The 23,157-nt window shown below is 37.1% G+C and overlaps 1 protein-coding gene across 8 annotated transcripts in view; it reads left to right on the forward strand.

Annotated features, from left to right (window-relative positions):
- Window positions 1–23,157, forward strand: part of TBC1D5 (TBC1 domain family member 5) — a 548,696-nt gene that overhangs the window by 106,787 nt on the left and 418,752 nt on the right. Inside the window, exon 3 of one of the 8 annotated variants that reach the window (XM_049710184.1) lies at window positions 7,413–7,526. The exons of the other annotated variants lie outside the window; for them this stretch is intronic. The gene's annotated coding sequence lies outside the window, so the exon portion shown is untranslated. The remainder of the gene's footprint in view (window positions 1–7,412; window positions 7,527–23,157) is intronic. 8 annotated transcript variants of the gene reach the window in all.

Genomic DNA, 23,157 nt, shown 5'->3' on the forward strand with positions numbered 1-23,157 from the left:
CAATAATAGTTTCTCTTTGCAGCCTTGTAAGTCACTATTGGTGGAGACAGTTCCTGACCACCATGGATGTCAAGGTGTTTTTGTGTCACTGGTGTGGGCATTAGACTAAGAAATGATTTTTGTATAAATACATGCACTTTCACGGCAATCTGTAGGAAACTACTGTTTCTAAAGAAAAATAATTGTTAGCAGATAATAATGATTTTAATATCTTCTTTTTATTGTACACAGTTTCAGTTTTTATAAATGATTGAAAGCTTCATTGTTTTCATTTGGGAGAATTAGACTTCTGAAAAGCAGTTTGAAGGACAGCCATTGGATACTCATAAGTTAGCGGCCTCTTTTCTGTCACAAGGTGCCCGGAACTCTCCCCCAGAGTGAGGTCCCTAGTTTGACAGCATGGGTGTTACCTGTGAGCTTGCTGCACATGCAGAATATTGGGCCCAACCCCATGCCTACTGAATCAGAATCTGCATTCTGATCAACAGGTAACTTGTATACCTGTATACCAGGTAACTTGTATACACATTAAAATTTGAGAAGCACTGCTTTAATGTTTCTCAGCCAAAACCTCTCATTTGCTCTGCATGTGTGTGTTGTAATTGTGGGATGCTGATTGCAGTTGGTCATCTGCAGTTCAGGAGTTGGAGGAGGCAGTAGGAAGTTCACATTAGAATTTTCATGGGACCCTGAAGTAGGCAAGTATTGGATGTAGAACTCCAGGGTTTTGGTTGTTAACTAATTACAATTAGAATCAGTTGCTACTTTGTATAGCCATTATAGGTGGGAAGCTTCACCTGACTCTGTTAATGTTAAGCAGTTGGTTTCTTTCTTTTTTTTTTTTCCAATTAATTATTTATTTTTGGCTGCACTGGATCTTTGTTGCTGCACACAGGCTTTCTCTAGGTGAGCAGGGGCTACTCTTCGTTGCGGTGCAGGGGCTTTTCATTGCGGTGGCCTCTCTTGCTGCGGAGCACGGGCTCTAGGTGCGCAGGCTTCAGCAGTTGTGGCACGCGGGCTCAATAGTTGTGGTTTGTGGGCCCTAGAGCCAGGCTCAGTAGTTGTGGTGCATGGGCTTAGTTGCTCCCCAGCATGTGGGATCTTCCCGGACCAGGGCTTGAACCCGTGTCCCTGCATTGGCAGGCGGATTCTTAACCACTGCGCCACCAGGGAAGCCCCTCTTTTGGTTTTTAAGTGTCTTAGCGAGTTCCAGATATTCTGTTCTCCCAGATATGTGTTCTCCCAGTAGTAGCGTAGTCAGCGTTTCCAAAGTATATTCTGTGGTTTGTTTTTCCCAGGAGATGCACTGAGTACAAAGAGGCCATGGTCAAGTAAGTTTGGAAAGCACTGTATATTTTGTTCCTTTCTAGGATAATCACAGTATACATTGATTTATATTAAAAGATCTGAGAACCTGGGGTAGCTTAGCTCAATTTAGCATTTTCCAAATTTACTTGACCATGGCATCCGGCATCCTTTTCTTTTCTTTTTTTTTTTTAACACAGTGTTTCTTATCTTTTCTTTAGCAGATGCACACACTGGCTTCTCTCCAGTATTTATTTTTCTTAATCAAAATAAGAGATGAGGACAACTTTCGAAATTGCTGTGATGTTATGCCACATAAAACATACTTTCCAATATTGTTATTTATAATAAGTGCAAAAGATACTGGTACAGCCCTTGTGTGCCGAAGGGATTGAGCATGGCAGGCATTTCCAGAGCTGGAATAACTGAGAAAGCATCTTCCAGAAAGTGAATGTTGACTAGATCTCAGTCAGATTTGGTGGGCAAATGGAAGGGAGGAAATTGAGCATTCCCAATGTTTGCTAGAATGAGGAAAGCCATGAGCGAGCGATGAAGCAAGTTAAACATTTCAGCTCAATGAATGGTTACTGAAATCCCAAATATAGAGTAAGGTTTATACTTGACCTTGGGCATACAATAGTAAGAAAGAGTCAGTTCTGCCCTCCCAGGTGCCTGTTGGAGAAGGTAAAGTATAGCCTAGTAAGTGTATGAGAGCTAAAATCCAGGATTTTCCAGCTAAAATAGGATTTTCCCAGAGGATTTGTAAGAAGTGAAGTTGGCCAGTGTACTGTATGCTGGAGAGCCTGAGGCAGGATGCAACTGTAGTGATAGGGGCCTGCAGTTAGGGGAACAGAGGAAAGAAAATTAGGAGAGAATAGCAGAAGGTAAGATAGGGCAGACCAGACAACCTTGGAAATCTTAGAGCTAAAGGTGCCAGTAAGTCTTAAATGCAGTGTATTGTGATAGTTAAAATCAGTGCTAGACTCTGAAGTAAGATGGAGTGGGCTCACCTCCTGATGACTTCACATCCTGGGGCCTCACTCTCTTCAACTTAACGTGGGAAAAGTATGGTAGGAAAAATAGCAAGTGGATGGCTTAAAAAATACTTTAAAAAAAACTTTAATTAAATGAAAGATACTTTAATCTGCACCCAGATTCACCTACTGTTAACATTTTACCTCATTTATCATTTGGGTGTGTCTCCTCCCTTTCTCCCTCGAGACACACACACACACACACACACACACACACACACACACACACTTTTTTCCCCCTGAACTTTGAGCAGAGATTGCATTTATGCCTGAAAGTATGTCAGTGTATATTTCTTAATAGGAATGTTCTCTTCTTCCATACCTATAGTACAATAAGCAGCTTCAGTAAATTTAGTATAATACTTATATCCCTTATATCTAATCTGTTGTCCATATTCCAAATTTGTCACATGATGCAATGACATTCCTTATATAAGCATTTTCTCCCTTCAGTAAGAATTAAGTCTAGGACCAGCTAATGCATTTAGCTGTCATGTCTCTTTTGCCTTCTTTAATTTGAAATGGTCACACAGCCTTTCTTTGTCTTTTATGACGTTGACATTTTTGAATGATGCAGTCCTTCATTTGTCTGTCTGTCTGTCTGCCTGTCACTCCTCATTTGGGATTGTCTGCTGCTTCCTCGTGATTAGATTCAGGTTCTCTGTTCCAGCCAGAAAACTACATAAATAATGATGTATCCTTCTCGGGATATCTCATGTGGAGGCACATTGCAAATGTTAATTTTGATCATTCGGTCAGAGTGTTATCAGATTTCTCCACTGTAGAGTTAGTTGTTTTTTTTTTTTTCCTTCTTATGAGTGTAATAAGCAGTCAGTGGGGCAACGCTTCAAGATCGTGCAAATATCCTGCTCCTCATCAGAATTTCCACCTAGATGTAGCATCTGTTGATGATTCTTGCCGGGTACAGTTTTTTCTATAAAGGTTGCAAACTGCTGACTTTCCAATTCCAGCCCTGCTTCCAGTCAGCATCAGCGTTCTGCTATAAGCAAAAACCATTCTGATTGACTGATTGATGGATTTACTTATTCATTCAGTCGTTTATCATTGGTATGAGCCCATGGATATCTGTTCTTTTCAGTGGTTTGTAATTCATTACTTAATTATTTTGATGCCCAAATTGTCCAGGTTTGGTTAGTAGAAGTGCATGGCATTCTCCCATAAGATTTTTGAGTGCTTCCTTACTTTCTGGCAAAGCAAGTTGTCATAGACTTATCTCTGATCTATTCTGCCCTGGTGGCTCTTGGCATCCATTTCTCTGAAGAGCTCTGATTGTTTGGTTTTTAAAAAATTAATTAATTAATTACTTTGTTTATTTACTTTATTTTTTTTTATTATTTTGGCTGTGCCAGGTCTTAGTTGTGGCACGCAGGATCTTCATTGCAGCATGCAGGATCTGCTTCCCCGACCAGGGATCAAACCCTGGCCCCCTGCATTGGGAGTGCAGAGTCTTACCCAGTGCACCACTGGGCGAGTCCCGAGCTCTGATTGTTTTAAGTGGGGGAATGGTATTAGTGTTCTCCTTGCTAGTGGACTGTGCTCATTACAGTGGGGTCTTGGCCTTTAGGCCCTTTTAGAGGAGAGAGTGCTAGGAAGTAAGTATGGGCGTATATATGTATACACATTTACATTGATACATAAATGTATGCAGACGTGCATACTGGTAAACACACATATTCACATTTTAGAAATCTTAGTTCACACCAGTATCTCTGTTTCTAATCCATCTCCACAGGTTCTTTCTTGTTTTCCACTTTTCCATATTTATGTGTCCCTTCTTTCACAGTGACAGTATTGGCTTCCAGCAGCATCAACACATTAACTTATTTGTGCAGCTCCATAACAGATCTAAAATAGTTTCAGAATTGGTTCATTATACCACTAGAACAAACACACTTACCAAAAACTTTACCCATTCAAGATTTGTTTGAAGTTCTCCATCCTCACGCCACCCAATTCTGTGAGTATATATAATCAAATGCTGTACTCATAATTACTTGGATTACTTCTTTCTTTATAATTCGTGTGGATAGGGTTAAGTGTGGATACGGTAAAATACAGTTGAGTGCACTCATTTTAGTTTTCTTGCAGCTTCACATCCTTGTTGATTTAATTTTTTGAATATGTAGAAAATGATTTACTTTTCCAAAAAATAAAATTGTATGAAAAGGTCTTTCCATGTTCCCCATTTACTCCATCCTTTATAGGTAAGCAACGTTACTGTTTTTTAGTTCATCTTTCCTTTTATAAGGATAAGCAGATAATTTTTCTTACATTTTTTAAATTTCCCCTTTCTTATTAAAAGTGTAGTGTACTATATATGTTCTTCTGCAATTTGCTTTTTTTTCATTTTTCAATATCTCTTGGAAATCACTTCATATCAGTTTATAGAGATTTCTCATTCATTTTTAAAGATACTACTTTATTTTGTGTACGTACCATGGTTTATTCAAGCAATGTCTTACACATGGGTATTGAAGTAATTTCCAGTATTTTGCAATTGAAAATAATACTGTGATGAATATCCTTGTGTATATGCATTTTCATATTGTTGCAGGTTTATCTTCAGGGTAAATTCCTGGAAGTGGGCTCACTGGTTCAAAGAGTAAATGCTTAAGTAGTTTAATGAGATATTGCCCAGTTCCTTTGCATAGGGTTGTACCACTTTGCATTTCCACTAGGAGTGTCTGGGAGTGCCTGTTTCCCCACAGCCTTGCCCACAGAGTGTACTGTGAACGTTTTGAATTTTTCCCAATCTGATAGATGAGAAATGGTATCTCAGGGTACATTTAATTTGCATTTCATCTTATTATGAGTGGAGCTGAATGTCTTTTCGTCTGTTTAAAAGCCACTTTCTAGGGACTTCCCTGGTGGCGCAGTGGTTAAGAATCCGCCTGCCAATGCAGGGGACACGGGTTCGAGCCCTGATCCAGCAAGATCCCACATGTTGCGGAGCATCTAAGCCTGTGTGCTACAACTACTGAGCCTGTGCTCTAGGGCCTGCAAGCCACAACTACTGAAGCCCACCCACCTAGAGCCCGTGCTCTGCAACAAGAGAAGCCACCGCAATGAGAAGCCTGCACACCTCAACGAAGAGTAGACCCCGCTCTCTGCAACTAGAGAAACCCTGCACGCAGCAACGAAGACCCAACACAGACAAAAATAAATTTTAAAAAAGCCACTTTCTATAGGACATTTTGTCTTTTTGAAAGTTGTTTGTAATGATATTAACCATCTATCAATGAGTTATAGTGTAAATGTTTTCTTCCAGTTTGTCATATCTCTTTTGATTTTGCTTCTGGTATTTTTCTCATGTATAAGTTTTGTAGTTGTATTTTAGTTCTAATTAGAAAGATTTTTCTTTTGTAATTCCCAGGTTATAGGAGGAATTCAACTTATAAAAAAGTACTTGTATAGTTTCATTTTTTACACTTAAATCTCCGATCCATTTAGAGTTTATTTTTGTGTATGGTGTGAGAAACAGATCAAGTTTTTGTCTTCTTTTTCTTTTCCCCAAAGGTCTATCAGTTTGTTAAAAAGCCCACTCTTGTACCAGTGTTTTGGGATGTCACTTTATTGTAGCTAAATCTATTTTTGGACTTTGTTCCGTTTCATTGGTCTGTCTCTTCAGCAGTGCCACACTGTTTTAAGTATAGAGGCTTTGTAGTATGTTTTTTTTTTGCACTACTGGGCCTCTAACTGCTGTGGCATCTCCTGTTGTGGAGCACAGGCTCCAGATGCGCTGGCTTAGCGGCCATGGCTCATGGGCCCAGCCACTCTGCAACATGTGGCATCTTCCTGGACCAGGGCACGAACCCGTGTCCCCTGCTTCGGCAGGCGGACCCTCAACCACTGCGCCACCAGGGAACCCCCTGTAGTATGTTTTAATGAGAGTCATTCCCTCCCCCGCCATATCTGTTCCTTTTCAATGTTTCCTAGCTTTTCCTGAGCTTTTCTTTTCCACTTGAACTTCAGAATCAAATTGTCTAGCGCAAGTTAAATTTGTAAATTTATGACATGTTGATGTTTAGATGTCCTAACCAAGGGCAAGGTGTTTCTTTTCTGTCATTTAGGCTTACTTTTGTGTCTTTGAAGAGTGTTTATTCTTCTTCATGTAGGTTTTGAACATTTCCGTTTATTCCTAAATATTTAATAGTTTTTTATTACTATTTTAAATGGGACTTTCTCATTCATTAGATATCCTATCTGGTTTTATTTGTATATGTGAGTGATTTTTGCATGTTTATTTTATATCCTGCTACCTTGCTGAATTCTTTTTTGTTTTTTGAGTTTCATCATTGATTTTCTAGGGTTTTCCAGCTCACCTGCATCAGGTCATCTGCAAATAGCTTTGTTTCTTCTTTTCTAATTCTTATTTTTTACATTTCTAATGGTTTACTCTAGTCTGATTTCAGTGACTAATATGTCCAGAAGGAAAGTAATAGTGGTCATAGTGGGCATTCTTGCCTGTTTTTGACCTTGGTAGGAGTGAATGTTGCATTGAGAGCTAGCAGTGGGAGAAAATAATGCACTTTTCCAAGAGCTTTAGAGGCACTCTGTGTATTTACATGTGTATTTATGTGTATTATTATATATCATTCTCTGTAATATCTCTCTTCCCTTCCATAGCCAAATGTTTTGAAGGAGTTGTCTCTACCTGGCAACTTTTCACCTTCATTTCCTCACCTCCCACTCTCACTCCAGCAACTCCACTCTGGTTTCTCCATTGTGAAAACTAAGGCCACCTTTATTAAATCTCATGGGATTTTCTTTCCTCTTATCTTTGTCTTTCTTCCTTTTCCTCTCAGTAGCATTCAGCATTGCAGACCATGCCTTCTTCTAACTGTGTTTTTCCTCCTTAGCTTCTATAAAATCACATTCTTCTGCTTATTCTTTTTCAGTCTTCTAGCTCTTTCTCTACTTGGCTTCTAATGGCATGTTCTAGGCCTCTTCTTTTAAAATTCTATCTTCTTTTTGAACTTTATGTATATTAGCTTTCTAAGCAAACCTATGGCATAAATTTTCATTACAGTTATAAATAAATTATTATTACAGTTATTCTGAGAGTGACATTGCTAGTCTACACCTGTCTTCTGAGATCAAGATCTACATGTCTACCTGCCTATCTGGTATCTGTTTCCACTTTGAGATGTCAAATCACTTCACAGTGTAAGTTCTAACCCCTCCCTCAAGTGCCTCCAGTTTTATTTAAGTGACTAGTGTCATTATATATCTTATTGTAAAAGCTGGAAATCTGAGTAATTTTCTTGATCTCTCTTTTTTACTCATCACATTTATCCACTGCATTATCAGGTTGTATTGCTTATCTTTCTACTCTCTAGTTTTCTCCAGCCCAAAGGAAAGGGAGACCCAGACAGAAGAAACATCACGAGTAAAGAATAGAGACATTATATTTGGTAGAATACATAGAGAGTGGAGACATACAAGTAACATTAGAAGTAACTAACAGCCACATTGTCAAGGATACTGATTGTGAGAATATGGAATTTGTGTGGCTATTGGATGCTCATAGGTAAATGAGATGATCAGTTTACTTTTGCAGCACTTAGTAACATTGAGAAAAAGAAAGACTGCAGATGGGAGACTAGTTAGGAAGCTGGCAGTTTTCGGAGCTTTGTTAAGAGATATTAAGTGCTTATATTAGGACGTGACATTGGGGAATAAAAAGAGACAAGTTTGGTTGATACCACAGTGTTATTCAGTAAGATATGATAACGAAGTGGATCTGAAGGTACGAAAGAGAATTATTGAAGACTCAGGATGTTTTTACAAAGCGAAGCGGGTGAGTAGAAAGTTTTAGAGAAAGATAATGACTTCTGCATTTGATAAATTGTCTATAAGGTGCTGATATGGTTTATCCGGTAGAGACGTTTAGGGAATGACTGGATGTGGTGAGTTGGTTTCTTCTTCAGTGTTGCCTCCATCTGACAGTGTGGTGACTGTCCAGAGCAGTGCTGAGATGTCGTTTGAGCCAATATCCATCCAACTGGCAGTGTCTACTTTGGGTGTTACGTACATGCCAGCTGTGGCCTAGTTCTTGAGATCCAGGCCAGGACTAGAGACATGAGGACAGAAAGTGTTAGTTGAAGGCATGAAATCTGAATGAGACGGCTAAGCCAAAAAGGGGCGGGGGAGAGGGTGAAACGAGAAAGGAATCAGCCAAGGAAAGATCTTGGAGAACCTCCTGTGTGTTCATAAGGTGGCAGCATCAGAAAAAGGGTCAGAAACTGATGGGTCTATTGTTGGAAAAAAAAGTTATATAAGCAAGGGAAAGAGAATTTTAGGAAGCAGATCTTAGATATTAGGGCTATAGAGAAATCAATGAGTAAGGACGTGGGAAAGGACATTACGTTTGGAGCTTGAGGGTACAATTTCAGTAACTTGGAAAGGGCAGGAGTTATATAAAAAGGGTTTTGTACTTCTCCAAAGAGAATGTTGATGAAAAATGTCCCATAAGCAAAATAGGAAGAGTTTTTGAAAAGTTAAATAGGCAAGTAATGCTAGTATTTTGCTAGGCTTTGAAAAAGTTTGTAAAATGTAAAATAAGTGACAATTTAAAAAATCTATCATGGATTGGAAACTGAATCAGCGATAGGAAATGAAAAGTATGGTGAGTAGGTCCTTTTAAATGGAGTGGTATATGTAAGCAGCGGGAACCTTCTGGAAGCATGCAGTGAAACATTCCAGATTTTCACATGGTACTCAAGATGTAAGAAGCAAGATGCTGGTAAAGCAAATGGTGAGGAATAAGTGCGGGAATACTACTGCAGGCTGCAGGCCGGCAGGGGCCTGGCAAAAGGGCTCTCATTTTTGTCAGCCGGAAAGTGATATTTTAAGTAAATTGGGTTATGTTTTACTAAGAATAATGAGTTGTGACTGGTTTATTCTGATATAGGAAAGAAATGGGATATATTGGAAATAGTGTATACCTAGAAATACTGGCCTACTCTGATGATCTGGCCAAAAGCGGCCACTAAAAGGGTATTTTAATTATAGAAGCAATTTGGTGTAAGAATAGAAAGTGATGAAAATGTAACAGGATCTGAGAAAGGAGGTACATTATCTTATTGTTATCAAACTTTAGCCCTTAATACACTGTGTAGTTCTGGTTGGTGACTCTTAAGGAAGACTCAACTCTATAGACACCAAAAAGGAAAGAGATAATCATGGATTAGGGAAAGTGGACATGTTAAATCAAAATCGGAAACCTTATATCCAGCAAACTTTCAGAATTTTCCTATTAAATCTAATAAAGTGTCTTTAAAATCCCCTTGGATGTCTTCAGTTGACTATCATAACTGAAAAAATGACAACTTTGTTTCTTTCTTTATTCATTTTGCCTTTTATTTTTTACCTTAATGTGCTGTCTTGGAAATTTTAGTACAATCTCTTATAAAAGTGATGATGGTGGGCATCTGTCTTACTCTTTTGTAAAGGGTAGTGCTTCTGTGTGTCACCATTGTGTATTATGTTTGCTGTGGATCTTTGAAAGATGCATTCATTCACTTAATCACTTTAAGGTACCTTTCTTTTTTCTAGTTAAAATTTGCTTTTGATTTAAAAAATCATGAATGGTGTTGAATATTATCAAAATGTTTCTTTCTGAATCTACTGAAATGTTGCTATAATTTTGTTCCTAATGGGTTGCGAGATACGCAGTGTTTTAATAACAGAAAACCTCTAGTAAACTTCATACATAAAAAGATTGTTAATCTGTTCTCTAAGAAGTGAGCAGCCATTTTGCTCTTTGACTACTGTAGGTCCTGTTCTGAATCCTGTAGGTTGATGGTAGCTCTTCAGAAGTCAGCAGGAATGCGACGGAGTTGGGGAGTTAGAGGGTCAGTTATGAATTTGCAGATGTGTTCTACCTTTTTTCCCGTTTAAGCCCAGTTTTGGTTTCTTTTTCTTCATACTCTTTGATATCTGTAGGTTTCAAATATGGGAAAGGAAACATTGATAGTTAAGTGCAGGTGTATTAAGTGATTAAGTAGAATGAGTACAGAGAGATTGATAATGTGGATTCTAATTTATATGGATGTGGAGTAAAAGTGTAGGTCATGTTGGAGGGAGGCTGCAGGCCCCACGGGTCATTATGTAAAACTTTAAAATGGATTAAATTTGTATTCCATTTTTATATACTACTGTTTATGGAACTTTTAAAATAGTGCACACTAGATGTTATTGAGAAGATATGTTAAGTTGCAGTTTGTATTAATGGGTTATAATACTCTCAATCTAATGATACTCTCTTAAATTGCTTGCAAATAATGATGGTTTTAAAAAATTATTGCTTTCTAAATCAATAGTTACCTGACTTTTTAGATCACTTTTCTCTGGGATATTATCTGTATCTTATTTTCCAAAAGATAGTCTGGAAAATACCTGATTTTAATCTAACAGCTATAGCAGCTCTTGCATGGTTAATCATTCTCCTCAGTAAAATTAACTGTTGGAGGGGAATTTAATTAAGTCATTTCTTCTCAGTTTTCTCCCTTTTCTTCTTATGTTGCGCAGTATAGCCAGAGTTGGAATTTCCCGTTTTATCTGAAGCTATTGGTGTGTATTGGGATCATTCTTTGGGGGCCATGATATGATTTACTAGTTTGGGGTTATTTGTTGTTGCTGTTGTTTTTGTTCAGTATAGAACTTACCTGCTTGTCAAAGTGTATGTATGACTTAAAAAAAAGATTTTTAAAATGTGTGAGCTGACCCCTTACAAAGCTTTACTATTGTAAAGTGCTATATTTAACTTTTCTCTTCTGAAGGACATTCTCTCACATTTAATTATATTAAACCAAATATTTCTTATGCTAATTATTTTAATTTTATTTGTATATTCCAAAAATTATGAAATAAATTTTTCCATATAAATTAATAATTACTAATCATAATTTTCCTTATTAAAATGCTATATCAGTCCTTTATCTTATGTTATCATTAATTATAATATTCTCATGTTCCATATATCATAGATAACCAAAGATTTGAGTAAAATAATAAAAATACTTGAGGAAAATTAAACCCTACTTAAGAAGCTTATGATTGACTTTATGGGGGCAAGGGCAGGGAGGTGGGCAGTAGGGTAGTGATGGAATAAGAGACCCATTTTTCATGTGTTCTAGTCTATCATAGTTTAGAAGAGGGAGACCGGAAAGATAAATGGGCCTGGGACTGAGAGCAGGCTTGTATGATTTATCATTATTTTCCAGAATATAATATAGTAGTCACAATAATTTGGTGAATGATCTTCATCATTGTGTGAAAAAGTCTATTCGGTATCATGAAAGCATCTATTATTACATGCAGCATAAATATAATTTCTGTATTGCATTATTGGATGTTAACAAAGCCACCCCCCGCCCCCCGTTTTTTTGCTTAACTCACAGAAACCTCACACGATTTGTCTGTCGCAATTGAGCATGTTAATATATACATGTTAATATTTACTGTTGTGCTTCCCCAAAATGATCCATACTCTACTGATCTTAAATCACAGAAGTTGATAAAATGAACCTCCATGTATGGTGAACTTTGTTTTCCTACCTGATCACACTTTCTGGTTACTAAAAGACTATTGTTTTTCCTTTTAAAAATATTTGGTCCTGTTTTCTGTGCCCAAAAAACTCTTTTGAACATAAGTTAACCTTTGTGGGATGATTAAAATGGACCCTGCCTTCGGAAAATCAGAAGTGCTATTGAGCAGAATTCTAGTTGCTAAAAATGCCAGGTAAAGTAGATATTTTTAGTACATGTAATTCATTTCTGCTAAGACTTGAAGTCTTGAGAATTCTGGAATTTTCTGAGATACATTCTCCTTAGAGTGTTATAATTTGGCTTGTGTATATTTGAATTGTGTGGTTTTGTAAAAGTATATGATATTATGTAACTAATATTTGTTGTAGTTTAAGAGCTTGACTCTTTAAAAACAATAATCAAGTTAATGAGTCACTCATTCATGCAGACACACTGAGATTGTTAATTATATGAAGCTGGGAAGGCCAGTCCATTAGGAAACGCAGCTCAGCTGCTTTGCCAATAGTTTGTGGTCTGATGAGAGGTTTTTGTACAAGAGGAAGGATTAGCCCTGAAGAGAACTGTCCAATCTATAGATGGATGTTTTGGGCATGTGGAAGCCTAAGCTGAACTCAGAATATCATGGCTTAGCAAATTAATAAAGTTATGTTAAGTGGTCTCTAGGTACCAAATCTTGGTTAAATAGAGCTCAAAATAGACTAAGCTACCAAGGGTCAAAATAGAGGAATTGTAGTTAAAAAAATATATACCACAGTATGTTTTGAACTTAGTCTTTATTTTTTAAATTCTCATACTTGAGAATTAAACTCTGTTTCCTAAAAATAATTTATATATAACATAATATATACATGACTGAATCTTATTACCATGTGAGCTCTGTTTTCTGGTCAACATTATTCCTTTGTTTTAAGAGCTAGAAAAAATGGCTTAATGTGAAACTTACTGCCTCACTTTCAACATGTTCTGATTGAAGAACTCTGTCAGGTGTCAAAACAAGTCTACCCTCTGGCAAGAGTGACAAGTTCTTCATGAGGAAATTCTGGAATTGCCTTTGGGAAGTATTTTAACAATCTCTTTGGAACTCTTTTTCCAATTGGTTATGTCAGCTTTGGATGTGGGTGGAGTAGGCCACAGATCTGAATTTTCTAGAAGCTTTACTATCATTTATTCTTAGTATAATAATTTTTTATTTGAAGACTTATTCTGGGAGTTGTCTGTATTCTTGTACTGATACATTTATACTTATGAGGCTCAGGATGTAGTTTGGTATTGTCTGGCCAACTGCACACTGGTTTTAGGGATATTTGAGAAGGAATGCCATTAAAAATGTCTTTCTCAAGTGCATATGTATGTATGGGCTCTCAAGGATAACGTGTTGAAAACTATGTAGGAATTAGTCGTTTAGAAAGTTTGATCTTAAATTAATGCCTGTCACATTGACTGAAGCACAGAGCTTGGCTAGGTATGTTTTCAGAGAGAGCTTTCTTGTTGTACTGAATTCAAGAGGCAATGTATTTCAGAGTGAAAATAAGTGAGGGAAATCGATGTCTGAGCTCCAGGAATCACAGATTTCAATGTTATGAGCCCACGGTCCATGGTTATAGGAGGCACAGACTTCATTCCCCGTGGTGGGTTTCCAAGGTACTCCAATGAAATACGGAGATAAAGGAATCACTTTAATTCACTATGTGATTTTTTTTTTTTTTTGTGGTACGCGGGCCTCTCACTGTTGTGGCCTCTCCCGTTGCGGAGCACAGGCTCCGGACGCGCAGGCTCAGCGGCCATGGCTCACGGGCCCAGCCGCTCTGCGGCATGTGGGATCTTCCCGGACCGGGGCACGAACCCGTGTCCCCTGCATCGGCAGGCGGACTCTCAACCACTGCGCCACCAGGGAAGTCCCACTATGTGATTTTGACCTACATTACTCATAGATATACTTGAGGACATTGTGATGGTGTGTAAAGGATAGGCTTGTGGAGTGTCACAGGCCTGAGTTTAAATACCACTTATTAACTGTGTGATGTTAAGTAAGTTTACTTAACAATGCCTGCAATTTCTTCATCTGTATAAGTGGGGTTAATGATAATAATAAAACTTTTGCATCAAGCTGTTATGGGGATTAAATAAAATGACATTTTCTAAAACACAAGGAAGAGTCTTTTAGGACATCCTCCTCATACATCCACTCCCACCCCAAGTACCATGGGCTGAGAAATTAATGTCATCAGACGTTGCTCAGAAGGGCAGTTATAAGGTTAAAAGCACATTTTACATATGGGTAGTCTTTAGATAAGGACATTTCTAAATGTTTTCAATGAAAGATAGTAGTATTTCAATGATTGTTTAGGCCATGATGTTTTAAAAGCAGCAGCAGTTTTAGATTAAGTAACCTAGTCTTTCAGGGTTTTTTCCCCTGTCCACAAATGCTGCTCTGGGAGATGGCCTAGTGTTCAGTCACTTACACAACAAGTGGTCCAGTGCACAGGACTGGGAAGGATGTCCTACTAAGGATCAGGGTTACCAGCCTTTTTGAAGGCTTCAACAGACCTTTTTGAAACTCCCCTTGTAGGGGGTATGGTAGCTGACTGTCACCTTTCCCTTCATGTAACTTGGATGAGAGAAATAATTGTAAAGATGAACACAGAAGAATTTGAGGATCACTTCTTAAGAGGTTGACTCTGGGTGATTTTTTTAAGTCCCAAGAGTTGGGTGCTTTATTTGGGCTCCTGCCTTTGGCGAGTAATAACCAATTGCCTGAGAGTTCTTGCTTAGTTTCCAGTATCCAAACTGGAAAACATTAATTTGGAAAAATCTTCAGGGCTTCCCCGGTGGTGCAGTGGTTAAGAATCCGCCTGCCAATGCAGGGGACACGGGTTCGAGCCCTAGTCCGGGAAGATCCCACGTGCCACGGAGTAACTAAGCCCGTGGGCCACAACTACTGAGCCTGCGCTCTAGAGCCCGTGAGCCACAACTACTGAATCCCGCACACCTAGAGCCCGTGCTCCACAACAAGAGAAGCCACTGCAATGAGAAGCCCGCATACCACAATGAAGAGTAGCCACCACTCGCCACAACTAGAGAAAGCCTGCACACAGCAACGAAGACCCAACGCAGCGAAAAATAAAAATAGATAAAATAAATAAATTTATAAAAAAAAATGTTCATAACCCATTTTGGTTATAAAACCAAAAGTTTTGGTATACTGTATTTATCATATTTATGATTTTCCTCTTTTCATTTCACAATTTATAATCTTAACCTCCTAGAGCGTTTTTTCTTACGGGATTTTGAATATTCTTAGTTTTATGTATTTTGTTGCAATATGAGACCATAATAATAATATTGCTTGGAATCTTTAAATATTTTAAAAATGATTTTGAAGAATACATTTAAAAAGTTATCCTTCTGAGTAGCAAAAAAAAATGGCATTAGTAACGTAAATTAATTGATTGCTGTTTTATTGAATTATTAGACTGAAAGCACTGATACACGTGTGATCTTCCTGTATCTGTTTTGCTGAAGTGTTAGTTTCAAACCTATTAAACAAGTAACCTAATGCAAAATTTAAAATTCAGCTGGATAATTTATACCAAGAAGTAGCTCAAAGTGAGATATTATGTGAATTGTAGAGACCACAACTTGGCAAAATTTTTAAAGAGAGTACTCAATTGAAGATACTTCTAGGCATGTACCAGTGTGTTTAGAACTAAGGAGACCTTCTAAAATAAAATGAAATCTCAAAAACTTGAGGAATTAGTGACGTGATCTAAACTTCATTTTACTCAGTGAATTCAGGTTACTTAATGTTACAAGAGTCAGCAGAATTAAAATTGAGATCATTCATTTGTTACTTCTTTTGTCCTCAACATCCCTTTTGCAGGAGTGCAAGATACTGAGGTAGGCATGTATATGAAGTGATATGTAGTATGTGCTTTTTCTCTTAACCTTTTTTCTTATCCCTTTCTCTTCCTATCTTTTAAAAAATTTTTTATTCCCTTCATGGCACAAATAATCTAATCTGCCTACCTGCTAGATTAGAAACCTTGGAAATAAACTAAACTTCTTTCTCTTCTTCCATTTCTATGTCTGGGTACCACCATTTTTCTCATGTTCTTTTGTCTCTCACTTCTCCATTTCTATAGCCGCTGTGCTAGTTCGGTTGTTAGCACTCTATCCCACTACTGGAATTATCTTTCTAAAACACTCACTAAGTACCCAATCATTGATTCAGCTATTTTTCTATGTTGCTAATAATTAGCAACATTATCCAGTTTAGGTTTCTTTTATTATTTTTGAGAAGGGGCTAATAGGCAGTGAGATCAATAAAGGAACAGTAGTTTGGTAGTAAAGTAAGTGATGGGAAAGTCATGAGCCACAAAACAGAAAAAATACATGTGTTAAATAATTGAGTCCTTTGTAGAGCTAACTTATTATCTGTTCTCTTCTGGTTTTAATTACTGTTGTGCACTTCTGTTTTCTGAGAACTAAAGCTTCCTCAGAATTCTGGAATAACTTGGGACAGTGACTGCTTTTCATAGGCTTTCCTCCAGTGCAGTCAGCAATGGTTCGAGTTTTTCTTTTCGCAGTTTGAACAAGATAAATTACAGTTTTTATTGGATAAAAGGTGACAGACAGGTGATGTTACAAAAAAGCAATAGATTAAAAAAAATGGAACTCTGAAGCAAATGGAATAACATAAGGAGTAGTTAATGAGATGTGGAATAATTTAATAAGCCTGGAACAGAGAATTTAGAATACAAAATAAAATTATGGATAATGCTTAAAGTTTTAGCCCGTTTAATCTAAAATAATTTCTTCAGAAATCTTATTTATTTTCATCTTAGTTACAGGAACACACTTAAAAGAAGGGACTACCTTAATTATAAATATGTTTGTATCCTTGTTGCACTGTGAAGGATGTCTACTTTGAAAAGTCCCATGCCTGATGTCTGCCACAAGAAATGCACAAAAACTAACATATGCTTAAGGGAATTTTTCATCTCTTGGAGTCAGGTTGAATCAGCAGCTTTCTTAAGGAAACCACAGTTCTGGGAATTTTCTAACTTTTCATGAGCATTTAGGCTGGTCTGCGAGATTGAAATGGACCTCAGGTGCCCAAAGCAACTCTCAGAAATGACCCAACCTCTTTTGGTTTATTTAGAGTGGTGGAGACTAATCTGTTTCTTATTTGTAAGCTAATTTGAACTTGGTATCAGAGCTTGATCCTAAATGAATCAGGATATAGAGAAGAGAGGCTATGTTGGCATCAAGAGCAAAATTAGAAGGTATAATCCTCAAATCACAAGAATTTTTCTCTTCTTTAATTGTACATACATTGGTTTCTGTTTTGCCTGGATCTTAGGGTAGTGTGGGATCTAACTTGGTACCAACTGTTTGTGAAAAATGAGCATGACTGTTTGAGAGAAAATAATGTCACATACTACTATAAGAATTCTAAGATGAAGAGTGATTTTGGAAGTGAAGGTATGTTTTATTATTAGGACAACCTAGAAGTACTTCATTTACCATAAAAGTCAAAGAAACAGGCTTAGATTGTGTCAGTGCTTTGGGGATTGTGGCTATATAAAGGTTTATAAAATTAAGGGAAGTTATGAACAGAGTGAGTAACGATCAGGTATATTACACTTATAATTGTCTTTGCATTGAAGTGGCATGATACAGTGGTTAAGACCATATGGCCTGTGGGTTAAGATTTCTTGGGTTCAAATCCCAGCTTTACCATTTGTTAGTGATGAGGTCTTGGGCAAGTTAGTGTCCTTAAGTTCTTATTAACTGTTTTGTTTGTTTGCTTTGGTGGGGGTGGGGTAGAGGTAAGGTGGCATTAAATGAGATACTTCATATAGATATCAGTATCGTGGTAGAGTATTGATGTTATTGTCACTAAAGTATTTTTTCAAGCAACTTTGTTATCCTTAGCTTTCTATTCCTGTCATGGTCATGTAAGTCATGAGGTTAAAACCAAACAAACCTGAGTGGGTATTTTCTTTGATTCAGAGGAATACAAGGAGACCATATGTACTAAACTTTAAACTTTTAACTGCTCACATTTAGCTTTGCACATAAGCCTTGAAAGAATAACACCCATCTTGAAATTAAATTCCGTTAACCTTGGGTGGAAATTTGGAGTTTTAGAATTCGTTAGAATCTCTTAAGCCTCTGGAATGTTGTTAAGGCAGCCCTGACTCAGTGTGCCCTGCCTGTAGGTCAGGTTAATGGGGGCTGCTGGGGCAGTGACCAGAATGTATACTTCCATAGTGACAATTGTGGTTCATGTAGAAAGGAAGATGGGCATACTTTAATTTTCTAAGTGATCTGAAGTATCTGGAAATACAGTAGACATTTTTGGTCTTGAATGCTGTTTTGGTACCAGTGTCTGTTAGCATCCAGTGGTATCACTGAGGGTTATATGTAAGCTCTTACTCCATTTTTTTTTTTTTTTTTGGATAACTGTTACTGCTTTAGACCCCTTTACATATTTTTAAGATTCTTTACTAATCAACAATATATTTTATTTAGCCAGTGGTTAACTTGTGTGACAGAAGTTTCCTTATGAACCATTCATCTCCCTTAAACATTCCTATGTCTTTTGACATGTAAATCCCTAAATAACTTAGTTTTAATCACAAGACTAAAATCTGGATTAAGGAAAATCAAATTTGGTAGAGACATTTTATGTATAGTTAAAACTGCTGCTGTTTAATTATCCCTCTTTCTATTGGAAAGGAACCTTGACAGTAGTTGTTCAGAAACATATTTGAAATTTTTATATTAAATTGGGTACAATTTAATTGGACAAAATAAAATATTGTATATGTTCAATAAATAGTTTAAAAATTACGTGCCTGAAGAATGGAAAGTGGTTGTTGTTGGTAGAGATCTTTTAGAAAGCTTGAAGAGTCATCTCTTCCACTGCTGTATCAGAATCTTTGGGAAGGTCTGCTTGGGAATCTCCATTTTGAGAAGCTCCTTAGGAGATTTTTATGCACACTGAAGTTTTAGACCCACTGCTGAATTCTCTACTGACAGCTTTAGGATATCGGCTTCTGCTCTTCTGATGGAAGCTACTCTTCCCCAGTTGGGGGAAGAACAGGGGTGAGCTGAGGCAGCTCTTCCTGATGCCCTGCCGTGCTCTGTGCTGGGAAATTTCCAAAGCTATCAGTGTTTTGAGTCCTCTTTCAACTGGCACTCCTGTGGTGAAGGAACATGTCACGTTAATGGTGATGCCCAACCCAGAGCCTTCATGTGTTTCCTAAAACATTCATACTTCCTAGCAGGGGAGGAAATTGCAGGTGAGGAAACATAAGAGAGTTTAAGTGGTCTTCTGGAGCCGGGACTGGAACTGAGGTTGATTTGATTTTAATGCCCAGACTCTTTTCTTTCTGTCTTTTTTTTTTTTTTTTGCCGCGCCGAGCAGTTTGTGGGCTCTTAGTTCCCTAACGGGGATTCAACCTGGGCCCCGGCAGTAAAAGTACCATGTCCTAACCACTGAACCGCCAGGTAATTCACTACTTTTTTTTTTGTTAAGCCCAGACTCTTTTTGATTTACAATATTATATAAACTTCAGGTGTACAGCGTACTGATTCACACTTTTTATAAAGCCCAGAGTCTTACACTATCCTTGCTACCCTCCTTTTAGTGGAAAGAACGATGGGTTGTCGGTTAAGGTAGCCTTGGGTTGGAAGGATGCCTCTACTATTTACTGGCTTCACTAGCGACTTTACACATCCCCAAATTCAGTGTCCTCATCTGAAAAGCAGGCATGAAGATTGTAAAATTCTAAGGTTATTGTGAGGATTAATAGACCACATTTTTAGAGTGCTTCAGCGTATTTTTATAGTTCTGTCCCAGAGTAGGCATTCTAATAAATGATGACTATTATTTCATAACTTAAGGTAAGGTGAGTGTGCCTTATGGAATGAACCAATTTTAGGCTAAATGAGTTTGTCAGATTATGAAATGTATGTTTTCCTATTCTGATGTGGTGTGATAACTAGAAACAAGGAAGGTGCTGGATGTGTGAAGGGGTTTTCTTGTGGGAAAACAGTGTAGACCTCTATTTTTTATCTAGTACCCATATCCTGGTAAATTCTAAATTTGATTCTAGCCCAGACCCTTCCTATAGCTCCAGACTCTAGTAGTAGCTCCAGATGTTTCTGTTGAAATGCCCACAGGATGTTTCCATCAGTTAACCCCTTAACATGTCCAAGTCTAAACTCGGGCTCTTCCTTCCAACACCTGCACCCTTCTGTTAGGGTTCCCTACATCAATGAGTGGAATTGCTCTCCATCTGCATCCTCCACAAAATCTAATCTTTCATCAGAGTCTGCTGATTGTTATCCCCTGTGTCTCTGCCTTCTCATCTTTGTCTTCCCCACCATCACCTTAGTCTACGCTACTGTCACCTCACACTCGACTCTTCCCCTGCATTTCTCTTGCCCCCTCCATGATTCTGCCACATTGGATATTTTTTCAACATACAATTGGTTGTCATACCTTATTTAAAACCCTTCAGGAATTTTGCCTTATTCACTTACTCTGCCTTTTTTGTTTCACGTACATTCCCTCTTTAGCTGTGGCTGGCCTCTTTGCTTCTCTTTCCTGACTTTGAATGTGCTTCTCTCGTAAGTGCTTTTAGACCTTTGCACTTGATGTGCCCAGATTTGAACACTTCCCATACCTTTCAGATCTCATGTCAGTCTTACTTTAGGTCTTTGCTGCTCTCTGGGATACATCAAGTCTCCTGTTATAAAATCTCATGGTGGGGAATTTCCCATATTTTTAGTAGCATTTATCTCTGTTTGCAATTATGTATTTGCATGGTTGTTGGATACTATTTGGTTCTCCAAATAAAATGTAAGTTCTGTGAGACAATTTCAGCATCTACAAAGGCCTGGAACAGCCCTGACAGCAGATGAGAAATATTAAATGACTGACTGAACTACATAACTAGGCAATTAAAAGACAATCTTTTATAACTAAAAGATTAGTTCTAAAGTGAGGTAAGTATACATGAAGTCACAGTGTTGGCAGGTTAAGCATTGTTACTTGGGAATACGTTTGTTATTGTAGCATTGGTTTCATGAGCCTCTAATTTTACTTAAAGACTAGTAGTGTTTTGAATTTTGAATTTCTGAGTACAGATTAAGAGCTTCCAGAAGTTGATTGTACTTCAATGACTTTTAGAGTCAAAACTTTCCCCTTTCCTCACATCTGGACAGTATTTGAAGTTCACAATTTACAAAAGATATAGTTGGTTGTGTACTTCTTGATGTTTACTATATGGAATGTATTTATTTATGTTATTTGCCTAAGGCATAAAATTTTTAAAATGCTACCAAAACTTACGAAGTCAAGAAATCATAGATGTTATAAAAGGTTTTTTCAGCTCTTATACAAGTTAGAAAAAATGAAGAAGATTAATATGATATTGGAATTGTGCTTTTATGTTACTTTTTGGTATTTGGACCTTAATTTACTGTATGATTATCGTTAGCAAATTGAAATGTTCTTGTGAAAACTCTTAAGGCTGTAGTATTTTCTTGAAAATTGGTTTAGTACTGTTGTTTACATTGTAAAATTAGTGCTTTCAATAAGATTTTGGTTTCCATCTATCCTGAATTCTCCTTAGGAGTGCACAACTTCAAAAATAAAGAGGCACAGTCAGCAGAAAAAAGAGGTGGTCTGAGCATTTATGCATTAAATATGCATGTTAATTAGGAAAAAAATTAGAAAAATATGAAAACAGATGTTACATAAATTATTGCAGTCCCAGGGCAGCAGTAACTTATACACTGACAGTAATTTTTATATGTGCATGTGTATGTCTATTTCTAGATTTCTCAATGTTTATGCAATTCCGTAGAGAATAACTAGAAGAATGGTATATCCTTTCAGTGAGACAGCAGTAAACATTCCTTCTGCATGTGGCTTGCTGAGCAAGTCTAGGCATAACATACACTTTTCCTGTACAGATAGCCTTCCGTGTTTCCTAATTCTTCCTGTAGCCTTCTTCCTTCCTTCTTGGTTTCTTTGATAGTATGTCAATGAGATCTTTTATTGGATTATGTCCTGTCGAAACAATAAAATGAATCATGATCCCAGCAGTGTAAGAAATGTAAAATTGACTGGGATGTAAAGTATGTGTTTAGAAACAAAGCAAATCACAACTACTGAGGACACTGATTGTAGTGTCACTTTTTCTTTGGTTACGGTTGTACTTTCTGAAGAAATAGCCATCATTCTCTGAACAGTATTGACACAGTAGTGTGACAACCTATACTAAGTGTTACATAAACACACATTTATCAAATATACATATATTGGAATAATTGAAAGATCCTTGAATGTCTTTCACTGTAAAGAGACATCCATAATATAAAAATGGTTTATATTTTTACAAGGGAATGATGAGAAATAGAGACATGCTTTATTTCAGCGGTGTGGCGATTTTTAGTTCAGCCATGGAGAAAAACCATGTGACTATATTGCTGTCCAAGGAGCTGCTGACAATGTCTAGATATTTCCCATACATAGATTATATAATTTAGAAACATGTTGTTTGTAACTTTTCAGATGAGATTGAAAGTTAAAGTAAGGAAATCCTCCATCAGAAGGTAATAAATCATTCTCTTTATCAAATGAACAAACAAAACATGAACTATATTCAGTATAGGGGCACAGAACAGTTTCCTTAAATCTCTCTGGAGATCAATGCTACATTCCTTGGTATTCTTCAGAAATCATACTTTGTTATTTGGTTGTAGTAGCATATGATGCTCAAATGTGTTTTAAGTAATTAATTTCTTTTGCATCCCAGTAGGTTTCAGATACATCTATTATCATAATGTTTTTCAGTTCTGTGTTTTTGATATATATTTTACCTAACTACTGTTGTCCTTTTGTACATATGCTGAGTCACCAGTAAGCTGTAACAGGTTATTGGGAGTAAAGTAAACTAATACAGAATGAAGTCTAGAAAAGAGTGATAATAATATATTTAGTAATTTATTATTATTTAGAGGTTCTTTACCTAAATTAGATATTTAAGAAATTCCATTTTTCTTGATTTTATGTAGAGATACATCTATGTCAGATATGATTTGTGAAAGTAGATTGAAGTATATTACTAAAGATGATAAATGTTTTTCTTTTTCTACAGTCAAAAAGGCTATGGAAATTAATTTTTAATTCACAAATAATATTTACTTGCCACACTGATACATC

The sequence above is a fragment of the Orcinus orca genome, chromosome 5 (genome assembly GCF_937001465.1).
Source record: "Orcinus orca chromosome 5, mOrcOrc1.1, whole genome shotgun sequence".
Taxonomy (NCBI): Eukaryota; Metazoa; Chordata; class Mammalia; order Artiodactyla; family Delphinidae; genus Orcinus; species Orcinus orca.